The sequence below is a fragment of the Dipodomys merriami genome, unplaced genomic scaffold (genome assembly GCF_024711535.1).
Source record: "Dipodomys merriami isolate MVZ:Mamm:240054 unplaced genomic scaffold, mDipMer1.0.p SCAF_12, whole genome shotgun sequence".
Taxonomy (NCBI): Eukaryota; Metazoa; Chordata; class Mammalia; order Rodentia; family Heteromyidae; genus Dipodomys; species Dipodomys merriami.
Window position 1 is genome coordinate 23,429,394 of NW_027202493.1, and position 18,570 is coordinate 23,447,963.

The window sequence follows — 18,570 nt, forward strand, 5'->3', positions numbered from 1 at the left end:
ATGTTCTAGATAGTTCTAGAAGGGTCAGAGGTAAAGCGCCTAAAATTCTGCTCTAATCCAGCAGGCTCTGCAGGGATGAAACAGCATCCGTGTGGCCACGGCCTTGAGTTAGTCTGAGGACACAGCGTTCTCCATTTGCTAGAGCTAATGCCTGGAGCTGCAGCAGGAATTAAACTGTCTTGATTTTTACTCTTCTCTTAAATGAATACTTTTGTTTTCTTTGCTTCTGATAAGGCAGTGATTTTATGCAGCATTTGGAAATATGGTTTCTTTTGTCTCAGAGCACAGAATCTAGAATCTTGTTTGAAAAGCTGTTTCTAAAAGGGAGGAAAGTTCTCTCTGAAGGAAGCATTCATATTTCCCACGTGTTGGTTCCCAAAAGTGGAATGAATATTCAGATTCTGGTTCAGTCCAGGCGGACTGGCAAGTGCAGGCCTGTGGTTCCTGGGGAAGCTGCAGAAGTGTGAATCTAAGTGCCAGCAAATCCATCAACCCCCTGGGTGTGATGCTGGTGGAGTTCAATGGGCTAAGCTCTAAAATGAAGCTCTCAGCCTGACTTTGAAATGAAATTTCATGAGCAATGCAGATGGAAACAAGCTCCCTTGATAGAAAGGTGAAAAGATACTTTGTCAGCATGCGTAGATATTCATAGAATGCTCAAAGTGAAAGAAAGGGGGACAGAGATCATTTGTTCAGCTCCCACATTTGAAAGACAAGAGAAAAGGAACTTGCTGTAGGACCAAGGACCTGTGCAAGTCTGCAAAGCAACAAGAGACCATTCCAGAATACAGCAGGTTGGTGTTTGAGTCTGTTAAGCTGAAATCACCTGAGGAACTACAACTCCAGAAAGAGCATGTGCTCTATACTTTTTACATGCAGCAAAGCATGAAGGTTCTTTCTTTCCTTCTTTCTTTCTTTCTTTCTTTCTTTCTTTCTTTCTTTCTTTCTTTCTTTCTTTCTTTCTTCCTTTCTTTCTTCCTTCCTTTCTTTCTTTCTTTCTTTCTTTCTTTCTTTCTTTCTTTCTTTCTTTCTTCCTTTCTTTCTTTCTTTCTTCCTTCCTTCCTTCCTTTCTCTCTTTCTCTCTTTCTTTCTTTCCTTCTTTCTTCCCTTTCTCCTCCTCCTCCTCCTCCTTCTCCTCCTCCTCCTCCTCCTCCTCCTCCTCCTCCTTCTCCTCCTCAGCCTCCTCCTCCTCCTCCTTCTCCTCCTCAGCCTCCTCCTCCTCCTCCTCCTCCTCTTCTCCTTCTTCTCCTTCTTCTCCTTCTTCTCCTTCTTCTTCTTCTTCTTCTTCTTCTTCTTCGTCTCCTTCTCCTTCTCCTTCTCCTCCTCCTCCTCCTCCTCCTCCTTCTCCTCCTCCTCCTCCTCCTTCTCCTTCTCCTTCTGCTTCTTCTTCTTCTTTTGGAAACCAATACTGGGGCTTGAACTCAGGGCCTTGAATTCTTTTTCACTCACTGCTGACAGTCTAGTACTTAATCATACAACCTTTTCTAAAGGTTTGTCTGCCCAAGCTGGCTTTGAACCAAGATTCTCTGATCTCAATCTCCTAAGTGTCAAGATGATAGGTGTTAACCTCCAGCAAGACATATTCTTTAGGAAGGGATGTTAGTTGCACATGGATCCTGATCCTTGGGGCTACAATGAATGTGAATAAACAACAAACCTTTGTAATCCTTACTTTCCACAACCTTCTACATCCTCCCAGCCCACAGAACTCTTAGTAACATCCCAGTGAAATATCCATCTGTCCTTATTCCTTTACAGATTTAGTGTTCTTCACCTAAAAGTTGAAAAGCAACATGCTTTGGTTTTCCTTTGGGGTTTAGCTCTTGTGTGATGATATGCAAATACTATGCCATTTTATATAAAGCATGTGGCAAGAAGATTTTGGGATCTGCAGGAAGCCTGGAACAAGTCCCTATGGATTCTGATGGATGAATGTATTTCCCACTCCCCATGATTTTTTTTTAATCTCTGACAATCTTACCTAAAACAATGCCAGCTAACAAACAAACAAACAAATAAATAAAATCCTCCTGGGACAACATAGGGAGACGAAGGGAGGAAATTACAAGCTGTAAGTGGCACTTAGGATGGCTATTTTGTAACTGCAATGCAGCTAGTTGTGGCAAAATATGAGCAGCAACATGAGGGGATTTTGATTAACCCAAAGTGGTAGGCACAAAGAAATTGGGAGCGTGACCCATCTTCCCTAAGTTGGGTTGCTTCTATGAATTCTTCACGTCTCTCCACTTCATTAAATTCCATAATAATGCCATATTAATGAAATTGCATTTCAGGAAACATTTTGGAAGGATATGTGGTATAAGAGAATTGGACTATAAGCAGCAAATACTAATTAGCTCTCTTCCACAGCCTATGATATGTTTTTCTCAGAGCTAGAGTCATTTTCTCATTGTGGCAATCTATTTTGGGATAGAGCCAAACAAGGGGAACACAAATTTGAACCTTCTGTGAAATTTTTCTTGTTTCCCTTCCTCTGAAGTGAGGGGAGGGGGGCACTTAGAGAAAAGCACTAGAGAGAGTCATCCAGCTAGCTCCTATTAGAAATAGTGCAACCAAATGTTTCTAGATGAGTAGAGAAGCCAAGAATTCTGGGGGTTAGCATCAGGGCAACTCATGCAGAATGACACTGCATGGCTTCTTCAGGCCCAACCCAAGGTAATGCCACCAAGCCCCAACACATGTCTTCATCTTAAATCAAAATGCTAAGTCCTTATCCTGGCTGAGGAGACCACCTGTCTCATTCAAGTAGCCCTCCTTTGCTTTCACCAGTCACATGGTTTCCTTTTTTTAAATTATTTTTATTATTATAAAGATGATGCACATGTCATATGTAGTCAAGAGGTTTCTGGACCAGAAAACTAAAACAAAAACTGGAAAGCAGAATGGAGGTCATGTTAGAGCATTCTATGTAACAATACTGCTTTAAAAAGGTTGGAAACATGGCGGGGGGTGTATGTGTGGGGGATGTTGCTGGTAATGGGGATTGAACTCAGAGTCTCAAGCTTGCTAGAGTCTCAAGTGCCCTACCCTTTGGACACACCCTAACACCTTTTCTTTTAATTTTACAAATGGGTTTTGTGTTCTCTTGCTTTTTAAACTTCAAATAACCCTTCATCTTTCCCCTTCCCCCCACCCCCTAAAAAAGCATTGACTATTACAGATCCATGTCAGTTATCTCACATTCCAGACTTTTCTGATAGTTTTCATATGTTGCAATTTAGCTTGTTTTATCTAGTCTAGATATTAGGCCTAGAGGAGTTTGAGTTGACATAAAGTCAACATTACTGTCAAAAAAAATACTCATAGGTCATATTGGATATCTTTGATTGCACCACAGCCCAAGGTACATAGCATTAAACTATTCCACTATTAGTAATGATTGGTTTGATGGATGCTGACAACCAGATCACTCCAAAGATCTGGAACATTTCCCTTTGAAACAAATCAGTAATGTTAATGGTGATACCTTGTTATCATACAAATCAATCAAATTCCCAGTTCCTCCAAGAATCCTTTTTATCAAGTGGGTAAATATTTGACCCTTTCATGATCCCTGAGCCCTAGATCTCCCTGTTCAAATTTCAACAAGGACCATGTAATAATTTCAAACTTCCATGTTGGAAATTTTAAGTCTCTTGAGAAGTGAGAATTTAAAGGCCAGGACTGTCATGTTTTATTGAATGGAGGTAGTGAATTGATCATGTTAAATAGAGGAAGAAAACAAAAGTTTATATCACTAAGTACCTACCTACATCAAGGGGGGTCTTTCTATTGAGGATCCTCAAATATGTGCTTGTTCCAGTGAAGTAGCATTTTTGAGATAAAGGTGTTAGAATGAAGCTTACTGTATCAGTAGCTGAGCCTGCTAAAAAGCCTGTGGATAGATTACTCAGAATAGATGAGCCTCTCTAGCCACTCTTCTCTTCCTCTGCTCAGTCCTTGTATGATTTCAGCGTTGTGGAATCTTTGAAATAAGAAAGACGATAAAGGGCTAGGACTGTGGCCTTAGTGGTAGAGTGCTTGCCTTACATGCATGAAGCCCTGGGTTCAATTCCTCAGTACCACATACACAGAAAAACCAGAAGTAGTGCTGTGGCTCAAATGATGAGCAAACGAAGCTCAGGGACAGTGTCCAGGACCTGAGTTCAAGCCCCAGTACTGGCCAAAAAAAAAAAAAAAAGAAAGAAAGAAATGAGCTAAAGTTACAAAATAAAAAGTTTTCAAAAACTGCCTAGTAAAGGGGAATAACAAAACCCTGAAAGAAGGACACAGGATGACTCATCGCAACAACGATACCCACAAGACACTATGTTGGAAATGATCTTTATAACTTGGGGGAGGGAGGGGATAGTGGGAGAAAATGGAGGGGGTAACAATGCTCCACAGGAAATGTACTCATTCCCTTACTGGAGTATCTGTAACCCCTTTGTAAAGCATCTTTACAATAAAATACATTTAAATAAAACTGCCTAGTAAAAATTTCCTGGTGTTTACTGAATTCTCCTTAAAGGATATGGAAAATTAGAAACGTTTTATCATTTTTTATTTTTTTTTGTCAGTCATGGGGCTTGAACTCGGCCTGAACGCTGTCCCTGCGCTCTTCAGCTCAAAGCTAGCACTCTACCACTTGAGCCACTGTGACACTTCTGATTTTTTGAGTGGTATATTGGAGATTAGAGTCTCACAGACTTTCCTGCCCGGGCTGGCTTTGAACCAATATCTTTAGATCTCAGCTTCCTGAGTAGCTAGGATTACAGGAGTGAGCCCCCAGTGCCCGGCATAAATGTTTTATCCTAAATGAAATCAAAGGATTTTTTTTTTCCAAAATGAAAGCAAGTTTTAAAAAGTAATTCGTGAAGGAGTAAAAATTATTCTCGAGTTACATTTCTGTTGATTGAGTAGAATACGCTGACATTAGAAGGAGAATGATGTATTCCTTAGGGAAAGTCCTGCCCTTACCTTATCTTCCTTGTGTCAGAGACCTTGACTTCTCAAACAAGGATGTGTGTGAGAAATCTGGTGAGGAAGTCATCTGGTTTGTTTCTCCCAGAGTCTGTTCTAGGCTGCAGCTTACCACCTTGCTTTTGAGACTGCTGAACACAAATGGGTTCTATCTTTTTTTTTTTTTTTTTTTTTTGGTCTGATCGTAGGGCCTGAACTCTGGGCCTGGGCGCTGTCCCTCAGCTCTTCAGCTCAAGGCTAGCGCTCTACCACTTGAGCCACAGCACCACTTCCAGCTTTTTGTTTATGTGGTGCTGAGGAATCGAACCCAGGGCCTCATGCATGCAAGGCAAGCGCTCGCTCTACCACTGAGCCACTTTCCCAGCCCCAATGGGTTTTATCTTGGATGGAGCCAAATGAAGTGGAATGAGGAGAATTTGTACAATGGAAATGTTCTTTTATTGCTCAACAACTGTTTATTAAGGACTAATTATTAACTAGGTGTGGAAGTGTTAGGGGGTGAATAACCTTGAACTAATCATAAAGCAGTAGGACATGGGCAAATGCAGAACTAAAGGCCAGCTTTGGAATTATTAAGCTGATGGACAGCATAAAGTTTTAACTGCAGCCAGGTAATCTTGTTCCTTGGATTAGACTCATTATCTGCTTGGTTCCAGGCAGTTCCATAGCACAGGCCTCTATTGTATAGCGGATGGTAGATAAAGATGCACCTTTCCAGTTGGCAGTGTGGATGAACAAGAAAATCTAGAAGAAGCTGAACCACACAGACATTCCTTACTCTTTTTCCCAGATTTCTGCCTGATTCCAACCATTTCTCACCTCCCAACAACCTTCTCTCCAGACAGCTCTAAGACTATTACCTAACCTATCCCGCAAAGGTCTTCATGGTATGCCCCAGGTTACCCTAAAACACTCTGGTCCAATCAGAATGATATCAGATGGATGACATCTAAGTTAGTATTGAGCTCTACTAATCACACATTATTTACAATTGAATATCAAATACACTAAAATTTTATATCATGTAATAAAGGGAAGACTTTCAAATAGAAAATACTTTTTTTTTGAGACGGGATCTATGCAGCCTAAGCTATCCTTGAACTTAAAATCTTCCTTTCTCAGCCTCCTGAATGCTAAGCTTATAGGTGTGAGTCATCATAGGACCAATACTATTAAAAGAAAGGAAAATAAGGAGAATGCCTGCAAAGACAGGGTACTTGCTAGCTGTGGCCTACCAGGTGTCCTAGCTATTGCTGTTTATATTCCAGGAACCACAAAACTTGGCTGTTGCCACTGAGTGTGAGAACCTGCAATGGACAATGATTCCATTGCAGGTCTAGAGTTGGCACAGCTGATAGAAGGTATCTTTCTTTGATCCTATGGAAGAGTAAACTCTTATTGGAACTATAAAGGAAAAACAAGTGCTGATTTGACATTGCCCAGTACTGAGGAATCTGCAGAGCTGGAAATCACTAGGTCCATTTTCTCTCTACTGCCATGTTATCTCCCAAAACCTAGGCTGGGAGAAACAGCAGCTTCTGGATCCCTTTGCAGAAAGCTTCTGCAGTTTACAGGAAGAATTGGAAAACTACAGGACGCATTAAGGCCACAGCAGAAACACACATCATTGGTGTCTAAAACATGATACATTGCAAAGTAATTTCTGGCACCAAACTCTCTCTCTAAGCAATGCTTCCATACAGTGCTAACTAAATAATGTAACGGCATCTGGACGCTTTCTACATTGAGGATGGAATGATGTATTTCTCCCCTGACACAGAGGATACCAAAAAGCAACGTTTCCTAAAAGATGCAAAGTGAGTGAAAATAAAAAAGAAAAGTAAGTGTGAGGAGACAGAGATATGCCGCTCTACTTTGGAGCCTGTTGAAGGGACTATCAACCATTCCCCCCATTCTCAAGCTGTATCTCCTCACTTCTGCTACTGCAATTTCCCCCATGTGCCGAATTTCTTTCCTTCTTTTAGTAAAGAATCTACTGGCTCTCTAGAACTTCATATTCACAAGATGAGGATGAGGATGATGATGATGATGATGATGATCTCCTATGGAACTGCAGTAATAGTGAATAGTAGAAGGTGAAAAGGAGAAAATGACGTGGGTAAAACTTTCTGACATGGAAATTCAAAGAGATCTGGATGATCAGAGAAAAGATGCATTGAAGATGTGAGCTGATACCAGGCCATCCAATAGGGATCAGCTAGTGCAAGCTAGATTGAGAGAGTGTGGATGTCAGGGTAAGAAGGTGGTGATATAGATTTGTAAGGTGATGGTCAAAGCCTTAAGAGTGAGCATGCTCTCACAAGAAGGAATATGTGGAGAACAACAGAATGAGATGGAACATCAGATAAAGAGACAGATGAAGAAGAGAGACTCAAGGGACCAAAGAACAAAACAAAACAAAAGCCAACAACCAAAACAACAAGTGTTTCCAATTAAGCAAAATCAGATAGTCTATAGCAATGACAACATTGTGAAGTACAATGAAAGTTAAGGAGAATGGGAGGTATTTTGAGAGGAATGAAAACGAAAACCAAAAAGCAAAACTTACTAAGAATGTCTTACCACCAACATACTAGTTCATAAGCATACCAGCTCTTAAAGAGAGCAAAATAATGCCTAACATGATTCATGTATTTCCCTCCCACTTGAATTTGTTGGTTGTGAGTCTGTGTCACATGTTTAACATGGGCTCTAATCCAGAAGTGTTGTTTTCCAATTTCCCAACTCTATATAGCCTGAAAAGTTCAAAGTACTTCACAGCACACCAAAAAAGGAAGAGAAAACTACCTAATATTGGAATCCAGCAAGCAGAAAGTTAAGTTCTCTTTGTAGATTCTGTTTAACCCACTGTGATGAGTGAACCAATAATAACTTTGTTTTCACCTGTTGCAAAATTATCTTCAGAAGCCTGTGCCAGTGGCTAATGCCTGTAATCCTAACTACTCAGAAGGCTGAGATCTGAGGACTGGGCTGAAAAGTCGCTGTGAGACTTTTATCTCCAATTAACCACCAGAAAACCAGAAATGGTTGCTGTGGCCCAAAGTGGTAGCGCACTAGCCTTGAGCAGAAGAGCTCAGGGATTATGCCCAAGCCCTGAGTTCAAGCCCCATGACTGACAAAAAAAAATTCAGTCTTCAGAGAATTACAGTCAGGAAGCAGAATCCCTACATTTTAAGTTCCATTAATAGTGCAATCACTCTGAGCACTGTGGCTCACACCTATAATCCTAACCAGCTTGGACAGGAAGGTCCCTGTGAGACTCTTATTTCCAATGAACTGCTCAGAAAACATATAGCTCAAGTTGTAGAGCACTGGCCTTGAGCAAAACAAGCTAAGGGACATCACTTAGGCCCTGAGTTCAAGCCCCAGGACGGAAAAAAACCAAAGATATAGTAATCTCTATTTGTACATCTCCCATTCTCTGACTCATGTAAGACTGTGGCCAATCGGTATCTTCTTGGAAAATAGCATTTTGAGCATTTAACTTACCTGTGACCTTGACCATTTGTTTGCTTATCTTTACTACTTTAGATGGAAAACACCACTTTAAAGGAGAGAGCAGCTGAACTTGGCTGGAGCCAGCCCTGGGAGAAGCCCTCCCTGCTTAAAATAATACAGTTTTAGTCTTTGGATAACAGGAGATGGTTATCTACAAGGCAACACAGAAAATGAAGGGTAAAAATATGACCATTTGCTGGGTGTCTATAATCCTAGCTACTCAAAAGGCTGAGATCTGAGGATCATGGTTCAAAGCCAGCCTAGGCAGGAAAGTCCATGAGACTTTGTTGTTTTTGTTTTTGTCTGTCATGGGGCTTAAATCTGGGCCTGGGCATTGTCCCTCAGCTCTTCAGCTCAAGGCTAGCACTCTACCAGTTGAGCCACAGCGCCACTTCCAGATTTCTAAGTGGTTTATTGGAGATAAGAGTCTTGGGGAGGTTGGGCACCAGTGGTTCATGCCTATAATTCTAGCTACTCAGGAGGCTGAGATCTGAGGATCACGGTTCAAAGCCAGCCTGGGCAGGAAAGTCCATGAGACTTTTATCTCCAATTAACTATCAGAAAACCAGAAGTGGCACTGTGGCTCAAGTGGGAGAGCACTAGCCTTGAGCTGAAGAGCTGAGGGACAGTGCCCAGGCCCAGAGTTCAAGCCTCACGACCAAAAAAAAAAAAAAGGTCCCAGGGAACTTCCTGCTTGGGCTGGCTTTGAACCATAATCCTCAGATCTCAGCCTCCTGAACAGCTAGGATTACAGGCATGAGCCACCACACCAGGTGGTGAGACTCTTATCTTCAGTTCAAAAAAAAAAATATATGGAAGTGGAACTGTGACTCAAGTTGTTGAGCACTAGCCTTGAGCAAAAAAGTAGCTCACAGTCAACAGCTAGGACCTTGTCTCAAACAAAACAAAACTGAACATTTACCTTTCTTTCCCTTTGGATAAGTAGCAATATACAGGTAGATGACTATTTCAGAATCTGTTAAATTTGATTTTGAGATCATAGTAGGATGGAAGTAAAAGTTCAATCTTGCTTTTCTTTACTCAGATCAAACAACCCACTAGTCAATTTGTATTTTGTGATGGCTGACTCTCCATTTCATGTCTGTATTATTAGCTTATATTAGGTACCATTCCTTGATGAATTGTTATTAAAATTAAATCTTCACTTCTCCTATTGTATATAAAATTTTACTTCTTGTGTTGGAACCAAAAGCGTTTGAAATTTTTCTTCATTTGAACTAAATGAATCAGCCTTTAAATGGAAAGAAACGGCACCACAGCTAAAGTCTCCCATGATACTGGAGGAGCAGATTTCCTATCTGAATCATTCAGTGTTATTCAGTTATATGTGTAAGACCTTGGGCCACTTAACATCTTTATTCTAAGAAAACAGGAAAGCCTAGTGAGAAAAGATGATATACTTAAAGACCAAATACCCTGAATGGATTAACAAACATACCATGATATTCATTCAAAAACTATTTATTAAGAGTATACTGTGTATAAGTATTGTCCAAGGCACTGAATATACAGCTGTGAAAAAGTACTTTGTTCCTGCTCTCAAGGAGCTTACAGTGTAATTAGAGGAGACAATCAAAGGTCTCTTAAAAAAAAAAAGGTAAATGGATAGATCACATGCCCTTGAAAATTTACCCTTTTCAGTGGAGTTCTTTTCTATTTTTGTCTCTCTGTATCTATCTCAAATCTATACAAATACAATTTGTTTGGATTACTATTACTGTAGCTGGGCTGGCAACATTAAAATTCTCGGAGAGGTGCAGTTCAGGTAAACACTCCTTTGTTCAGAGTTTATAAATTATGGCTTTCCTCCTAACTTACAAGGAAGAAGATAAGATGTGCCACAGGATTCCAGGGCATGCTAGAACTGCACCATAGAGGGAGCAAGTGAAATGGAACTCTGAGACAAGACCACTGTAGACAGAAGGAAGAGTAAGGGCAAAGGCCAGTGGCCTGAGCGCGCAGGTTGTGCTTGATAACAAGGTGGCCAATAGGACTGGAACAGAATTAGCAAGAGGGGAGTTCTAAAAGAGCTGGAAGCTGACTAACTGGGGCCACTAGATTTCACTATGAAACAGGCCACTGGTGGACTTCGTAGAGAGACTGATTTGGTGGAATCTCTAGCTAATTTGTAGGCAATCAAATTCAAGCAGCCAAGGTAGACAGGAAGACAAGTAACCTTAGAGCAACAGGCTGCCAGATATATTTTGAAGGATAAAGTGACAGAATTTGCAGACAAATTGGGAGTGTAAGAGTAAAATGAAGTCAAAGGTGACTTCAAGATTTTTTAGCCTGTGTGATAAAACAACAACATAAGAAACGCACTGGGTTTGTGTATGTTCTGGCTAAGTGAACAGAGGACAATCAGCTCACAATCTGAGTATGTAAGTCTGGCTGAGAGGTCTGGATTACTGATAAGCCTTTAGGAATCATCTTAGTATGAAAGGCACTTAAAGATTCCGTAGGGAGCCACGGAGGATGGTACAGATTTCTGCAAGCTTAGCCCAGGACACTCTGGTACTTGGAGGACAATGCAGAGCCATCAGAAGAGAGCGAGAAACAGTCTGTCAAGAGCAAATGTACTTTGTTTTTTGTACCCTGGAGGCCAAGTGGAAAAAAATCCCCACATTTTTAGAAAGAGCGATCATTTGTGTCAAATGTTAGCAGAGACACATAATGACAGAATTGACAGTCACATCTGATCCTGGAAAGACAGTTTTACTGGAGTACCAGAGACAAGCCATTTCAGATGGAACAGCAGGAAAGTAGAGAGAAAAATAGGCCATCTTTTTGAGGTTTCTCCAGAAAAGATGAAGTAACACACTAAAGGGATAAAAGTTAGCTTGGTTATGTGGGGGTTCTTTGTCACCTTGTCAAGATGGGTAAACGTAACATTACATAGCAATGAGACTGCCCAGTGGAAAGCAAAACTGGATTTAGGCAGAAGAAATAGCAGCAAGAATGAAGTTCCTGCGTGCAAGCGAAGGGAGGGCCCAGACCAGCCAGCCACTTATCCACCAACTACAGAAGTTCTGGTGAACTTCGTTTTTTAAACAGAATTAATCACCTTGTGAGTATGAAGGAAGAAGGGCTGAGGAGTTCAAGAAAGGCGTGAAAGCCCAATAGTGGTCTCAGAGAGTTAAAAATAAAAACAAAAGTTGACTAAGAAAATGTAGGGTGGCCAGGCAGCTGTAAAAGCCTGTCTGTAGGACATTTGTCATGAACTGAAGACAAGTGTCATCGTCCGCCCATTTGTGTCCACTTGAGCCCATTTCCAGCTCTCAGGCTGCAACTGCTGAGTAAGCTGGGAGTTGGATTCCAACAGAAGAAAAGGATAAGGGAGGGGAGAGTGTCGGCGGGCAGGGGCTGAGTGTGGAGGCCAGGGAAATAGGTCGGGCAAGGACAACCTAGAAGAGTGGCTGGTGACGTTGGAGGAGTATTTTGAAGGCTTTGCTAGTGCTGGAGACCTTGCTAGCTCGGTCAGCAGGGAGGAAGGGATGAACTAGGACATAGGGAATTAGTCAGAGGATTGAGGATAAAAATGGAGCATTTGTGTATCTATCTATGGGTGGAAGGTAAAGATTTCAGAAGTTGCAACATAACCCCACACAAGTGAATGGTGAGCTCAGACAGATCATTCAAGGTGAAGAGAAGAATTAAGGCCAAATAGTGAATAGACTGTGTCAATGATTTCTATTGTTTTTGCTCTTATATAGCCTAAAAACTATATACATTCTCTCACACTTCTAAAATGTTTTATCATAAGCTTGCATGATTTCAGAGACTCTGCTTTCTGGTGTTATACTGTCCATTTAATAATAAAGCAAAACATTAAAAATTACATCAGAGATATTCAATGAAATATAAATGCTATACCATACACTTTTAACATACTTACAAGTAAAATTTTTTAACATTACTTTTTTCTAAAATTTTGTTTCCTTTCAACTTCTCTCTCCCACTAAATGGTACTGATGTATTTTTAATCTTAAAAGCCTTTTGATTATCCTGTTCTACTTCTTTGTAATCAAATAATGTATAAGTTCCTTTCTTCTGAATTGAATACTCTCATTATTAGTTCACACTTGATTAAAACATCATGAAGATAATAACTAAAAATAAATAAAACTTACTTAGAATCATGTCAAAACTACTTAGGGTGAATTATATAGTGCTTTGAAAAAAGATTTCCCAATTATCAGTATTACAAACGTTCCTTGTGGTGCTTTTAAAACCACAAGCAAGAGGTGGGGTGTAACTCAGTGGTAAGTATATACTTAACATCTGTGAGGCCCTTTCCAAGTCCAGTATGCCACTGAAAACTGAAAAATCCTTCAGGCAACTAAATGGCTTGGGTTTTTTTTTTTTTTTTTGACATAGCAATGAGATGGTAATGAAGCAAAGAGAGCAAATAGTTGATTTTCATTGTTTCAGAATGTACAGCCATTTCCAGAACTAGAGGTAATGCATACCAGGGTGAAAGCCTTGCTTTCTTTTGTAAACTGAGACGGTTATGGAAAGGGCAATTCTCCCTTTGTACGACATTCTCATTTGGCCTTAATGCCTTACTGTCTTGGAATAAACATTCAACTATTCTTCATGTAGCTTTAACAAACCAATATGTAGAGATAGATAGGAAGCCTCTTTCAGAATATAGATACCAGTGCATCACATACTGCTTTAGCTTAAATTATTTAGTTCTAGGACGAATTTAATCTTCCCAAAGATCCAAATTAAGAGGTAAGAATCAGCTAAACCTAAAAATCACTAACCTGTGCTAGAAATGACGAATCTGGAACTCTACCAGTGACTCCATCTGGAATTACAATCCTTGGATAAGGCAGCTACCCCTTTTCTCTAGAGACCCTTTGCCTCATACACAGCTCAAATGCTAGTTCTAGCTCCAGTTGCTATTTTTCTACCCTTTCCCAGAAACTTCTGACCATGACATTCATTTAGCAATTCTGACTTTCCAGTAAATGCATTTTACAGGAACAGATTATATTCATTACTATGAAATAACAATGAGACCGTGAGGAAAATCATTTAGTTGGCCTTTATAGGTTCTAAAGCTAAAAGAACATTACATTGAATTCTAGTAAACTTCAGAGCTCACTGGGACTGTGGAATTGCTGCCCAGAGGTCGCTTGTCACAATCATCTAGTTGACCCATATAGTTATAATAAAATGTGGCTTGAACTAGGACATCATTATCATGTGTTTCTTGTCATCATAGTTCCTCTTAACAGTGGTGTCATCAAAAGTTTCTCTGATAAGTGGTGCTGTGGCTCAAGTGGTAGAGTGTAAGCCTTGAGCTGAAGAGCTGAGGGACAGTGCCCAGGGCCAGAGTTCCACAACCGACCAAAAAAAAAAAAAAGTTTCCCTGATCAGCTACAAAGGTTACACAGAACTATTGGTATATGTCTGATATCTCGCAATCAAGAAGCTAGCAAGTTACATTATTTTCAAAGTGGAGCTTGTAGAACACAACATGCTTATTGTCATTTGTTGTGGCAGACTTATTTATACTTTTAAACATGTACACCTAATTGAGTATGAGGGTCTAACAATCAGAAAGAAGATAAAGGTCCTTATCTCTAGACTAATACTTTTAAATAATGGTCAAAGTGCTAAGACCATAATACTGAGGATATAGAAAAGTGAGGAACTTGAGTGTAATTCCCTAGTTCATGATTATCCCAAATATTTGGATGTGATTCACCCTTTGGCACAATCTTGTTTCACTCTACTTCTCTCAGCTTTTTAATAGGGAGAAATGTGGTGATGTTTCTCAAAATGCTAACATAAATACATACTTTTGAATCCCTCAGAGGAGGGATATAATATGCAAAGCATCACAGCTTTCCAGGGCGGAGCATCCTAGGACCCACAGAACATGTTGGTTTGGGGTATGACCTCACTCTAGACAAGAGGATGTTGGCTGACTATCGCAGGAATGTTCTTATAGTTCCATGGGACATGCTTCTGCAATTCTAGCTATACTATCTTTATCATATCAATGTCAAAAGTCAAGACAAGGCAGGTCTATGTGGGAAAATATATCAAGGAAACAAATAACATTCAATTTGTGCTTAGGGATTATTTACAAATGACTATGTATGGTAAAATTCTCTTTTGTATTTTTTCCCCTTTTCTCTCTTGGTAGGAGAGATCTCATGGAGTATAACAAGTAAAACAAACATGAAAGACTCTGGTAAAAAACAAATCAAAATCATCTACTTTAGTTATCCATATAAACATGCACAGAAATCTACCTTTCTTTAAACAGAAACCCTGTACTGAGGTCCCCAACTCAATTCTTATTAATCTAAAATAATGAAATTTAATCTCCCAATTCCAGACAATTAAGCATATTACTAATAGAAAGAGAAGTCTAATTAAAAATTAATTTTAATGTAACACACTTAGGGAGTACTTAAATACCTCTCTCTCAACTAGCTATGGTAAAGTTTCCTTATTTGTCACTGTAAAAGTAGAGAGAGGCTGGACTGTCAATTCCTTTAAATTACACCTTTAAATTTGTGAGAATTATCAAGTAACTAAAGAATGGATGCAGAAGTTATTCACTGGAACACTCAATCCCATGAATTATAGTGTTATAAACTTTTTGTTGTCAAAACTAAAGATTGTCTAATCCCCACTTTTTTTTCTTTTGGCTACAGTGCTTTACAATTACTCTGTGAGAATTTACTTTTTTGCAAAATGGCAAAATGAACCTTTTTAACCCAAAAAATGAAATGTACTCCAATGAACAGAGGAAATTTTCTGCTACTTAAGATGATTTGTGTTAATATCTCAGGAAGGCGTGTGTGCACATGCAAAATACAGGCTGGGAATATAGCTTAGCAGTAGAGTGCTTGCCTTACATGCATGAAGCCCTGGGTTCCATTCCTTAGTACCACATAAACAGAAAAAGGCAGAATTGGCGCTATGGCTCAAGTGCTAGAGCACTAGCCTTGAGCATAGAGAGAATTAGGGACAGTGCCCAGGACCTGAGTTCAAGCCCTAGGACTGGCAAAAGAAACAAAAAAAGTTAGAAATACTATACCCTCCCTTTTGACATTCATTCATATCCTTTACATAGAACCAAACTCATTACTTCCCACTGAAGTGAGGATTCCATACTGTTATCTAAACTATGAACACATGGAAAGAAAATGAGCCAGCTGGCTTATGCAGTCTTCTCCATGGCAAGTTTCTAAGGTTAGTGTAGTATGTAAGGAAGGCCGGTCAAAGTCATTGTATTTTGCTGGTCAAAGGATGTAGCAAAATGCTGCATGTAAGCAGTCAAGAACAGAACACCTCACCTCTCCCCCCCCCCACCAATCTACCTACTTAAGAAAAAAAAAAAAAAAACCCACACATGGAACCTCTAACACTAGATCCTCTCTTACAGTCCTATTTATTCCTAAGCTAGATGCAAATGCCTTGCTGACTCAATATAAAGAGGGATACACACTACTAAGCATTTTTTGAAGAACAAAAAAATTGTTTAAAGACAATTAGAAGTACAGAGGCATTTAAAGGTCCCTCCATACTGAAGCAGAATTTAAGGATATCCCTATATAACAGCATGGTGCTGTGTCATAGGATGGACATTAAATATAAGTTCATACCTTCTCATACGCCAAAAAAGATTTAAGGACCTAGCTAAGAAAACAGGTCAAACTTACCCAATACTCTTGACATCTCAAAGAATACTGCGGACAGGTGCACAACTATATAAGCTACCAAAATACCCTATGGTACTAAAAAAATCTCACTCCTTCAGTGCTTAGAGAAGATATGGATTTATTATCTTATGTGCAGGGTAATTGAAACTGCTTTGTAATCATCAAACAATTTTATGCTAGAGAATGATAAATCGGGAAGTTATCTGCGTAACTCTCAAGATTTGCTTCAGGTCTGGAATGATGGACCCAAAAGCAGCGCTATGACAAATTTGATCCAGGAATTCTCTTCCCAGTCAAAGAAAAGGGACTTTTTTTTTTTTTTTTTTTTTTTTTTAAATTCTAGATCAGGCCAGACAAGACTAGAAATTCTATGGGTCAGACAGTAGCTTCTGATCAGTTACTATAAAACTAACAGACATGATGCTGGTCAGTAATCCTTACCAAAGTCTTAAGGGTATAAATACAACTTTAAATTCAGAAATAGTGGTTTTTTTACTGAGATAGTAAAAAAAAAAAAAAAACAAAAACTTCAGTAGTTAGCTTTCTGTTACTGTGTTTCTTAAAATGAGTAGGATGGTAAGGAAGTATTCAAGAAAATTATTTTTATATCCTTTTGATAATTTAAATCCTTTAGATAAATTACTAATCATGCCTTCTAATAACGGGTAGACTGCACTCAGTTTTCATAGGAAATACTAGCTGGCCAGAATTTAGTATCACTGTTTTATTTTCATTATAGTTTAAGGTAATCTGCAATCTATGCATAAAAGTAGTACTAATTTTCTATGTATAGAATAATATACTTCCTTTTAAAAATGTTACATCAGAAAGTTAACATGAGCCAATAAAAAAGGTGAGTTGATTTAAAAAGTAATATTTCAAAATATGATTATGTTATGTTTGTGGTCAAACCTCTTCCAATTTTTCAATAGAATCTAATGTTTAGAAAATTCGACTTTAAGATGTAGAAACTGGCCAGTCATGCCTTCATGCCTATAATTATCGCTACTCAGGAGGCTGAGATCTGAGGACTGAGGTTCAATGCTAGCCTTGGTAGACAAATCCAGAAATGGCCATGACTCCAGTAGTAGAGCACCAACCAGACTTGAACAAAAAAAAGCCAAGCAAGAGCTTGAGGTTGTGTCCAAGCCCTACATTAAAAAAAAAAAAAAAGTCTAATAATCATTTACATGAATTGAAAGATATTTTATAAACTACATTTGTGATCAAGACCTTTCCCTCAGCCTCCTCATTCAGAAACAAAAGTAATAGCCATTTTAGGATATCATTGTACTGTCATTTTTCATCTCAACAAAATACAGGCCAGGGAGGACAGTGACCTGACCTAGCTCAGACAGCCCTGATTCCCGCCCAAGCATCTCCCTGCGGCAATAGCAAAGGTTAGAAATCATGGTTTCTCTGATGTATAGTTAAGCAATCATGGTAAAGGTAATTCCAAACAACAAACACTACCAAAACTCTTGAACTTTTATCAAGAGGGGAAGCGCTGCGTAGCTCTTTTATGCCAACTGCTCCTTGCAGATTTGACTTCCAATCTGCTCCATGAAGGATAATGACCATAGAGCCCTCAGAGAAGCCACCTCTGTACATACATAGAGAACTAAGAGATGGAATTTTTCTGGCTTTGAGAGATTTTGAAAGCTGAAGTCATTTTAAATGTTTATCTTTCTTTCTTTTTTTAACCCAGTGAAGAGAATGAGCTATTAGCTTATTTCAAGTTATGACCAAAATATCTAGCTTGACTGCACTATACTTCTGACTGGTATTCCTGGGGCATTCAATTCCCTAAGTGGCATTTTACACACACCTCTAACTCCTACAGACTTCCACCATCTCTTCCCCAGCAAAGTGGAAAGTATTAGAGAGTACAATCTCATGTTCCCAGTACTAAAGTTAATAACCTATCTGCATTTACTCCCATACACTCCATGGCCTAAGCACTAGGTCAGCTTATTGTCTTTAGTTGCTGTTTTATATCCAGTACCTAAGACAATGCCTTGCAAGTGCAGAAACAGTATTTGAGTAAGTGGATAAGTGAACTACTGCCATCTTTTACATTAAGAGCTTATAGTACACAGTAATTGCTGTCACTATTCTAACTCTGCAAGCAGTCCTTCATCCTCCAAAATTGCAGCTTTCTAAACTCAACAATGACCCCGCTAATGTGTGTTCATGAATGAGTTGATTTCCTGTTTGGTGTGCATACCAGTCCCAGGGCTTCCTGGGGCGTGAATTCAGGGGCTGGACACTTGCTGTCCTTGAGCTTTCATGCTCAAGTCTAGTGCTCTACCACTTGAAGCCACAGCTCCACCTTCACCTTTTTTGGTGGTTGGCC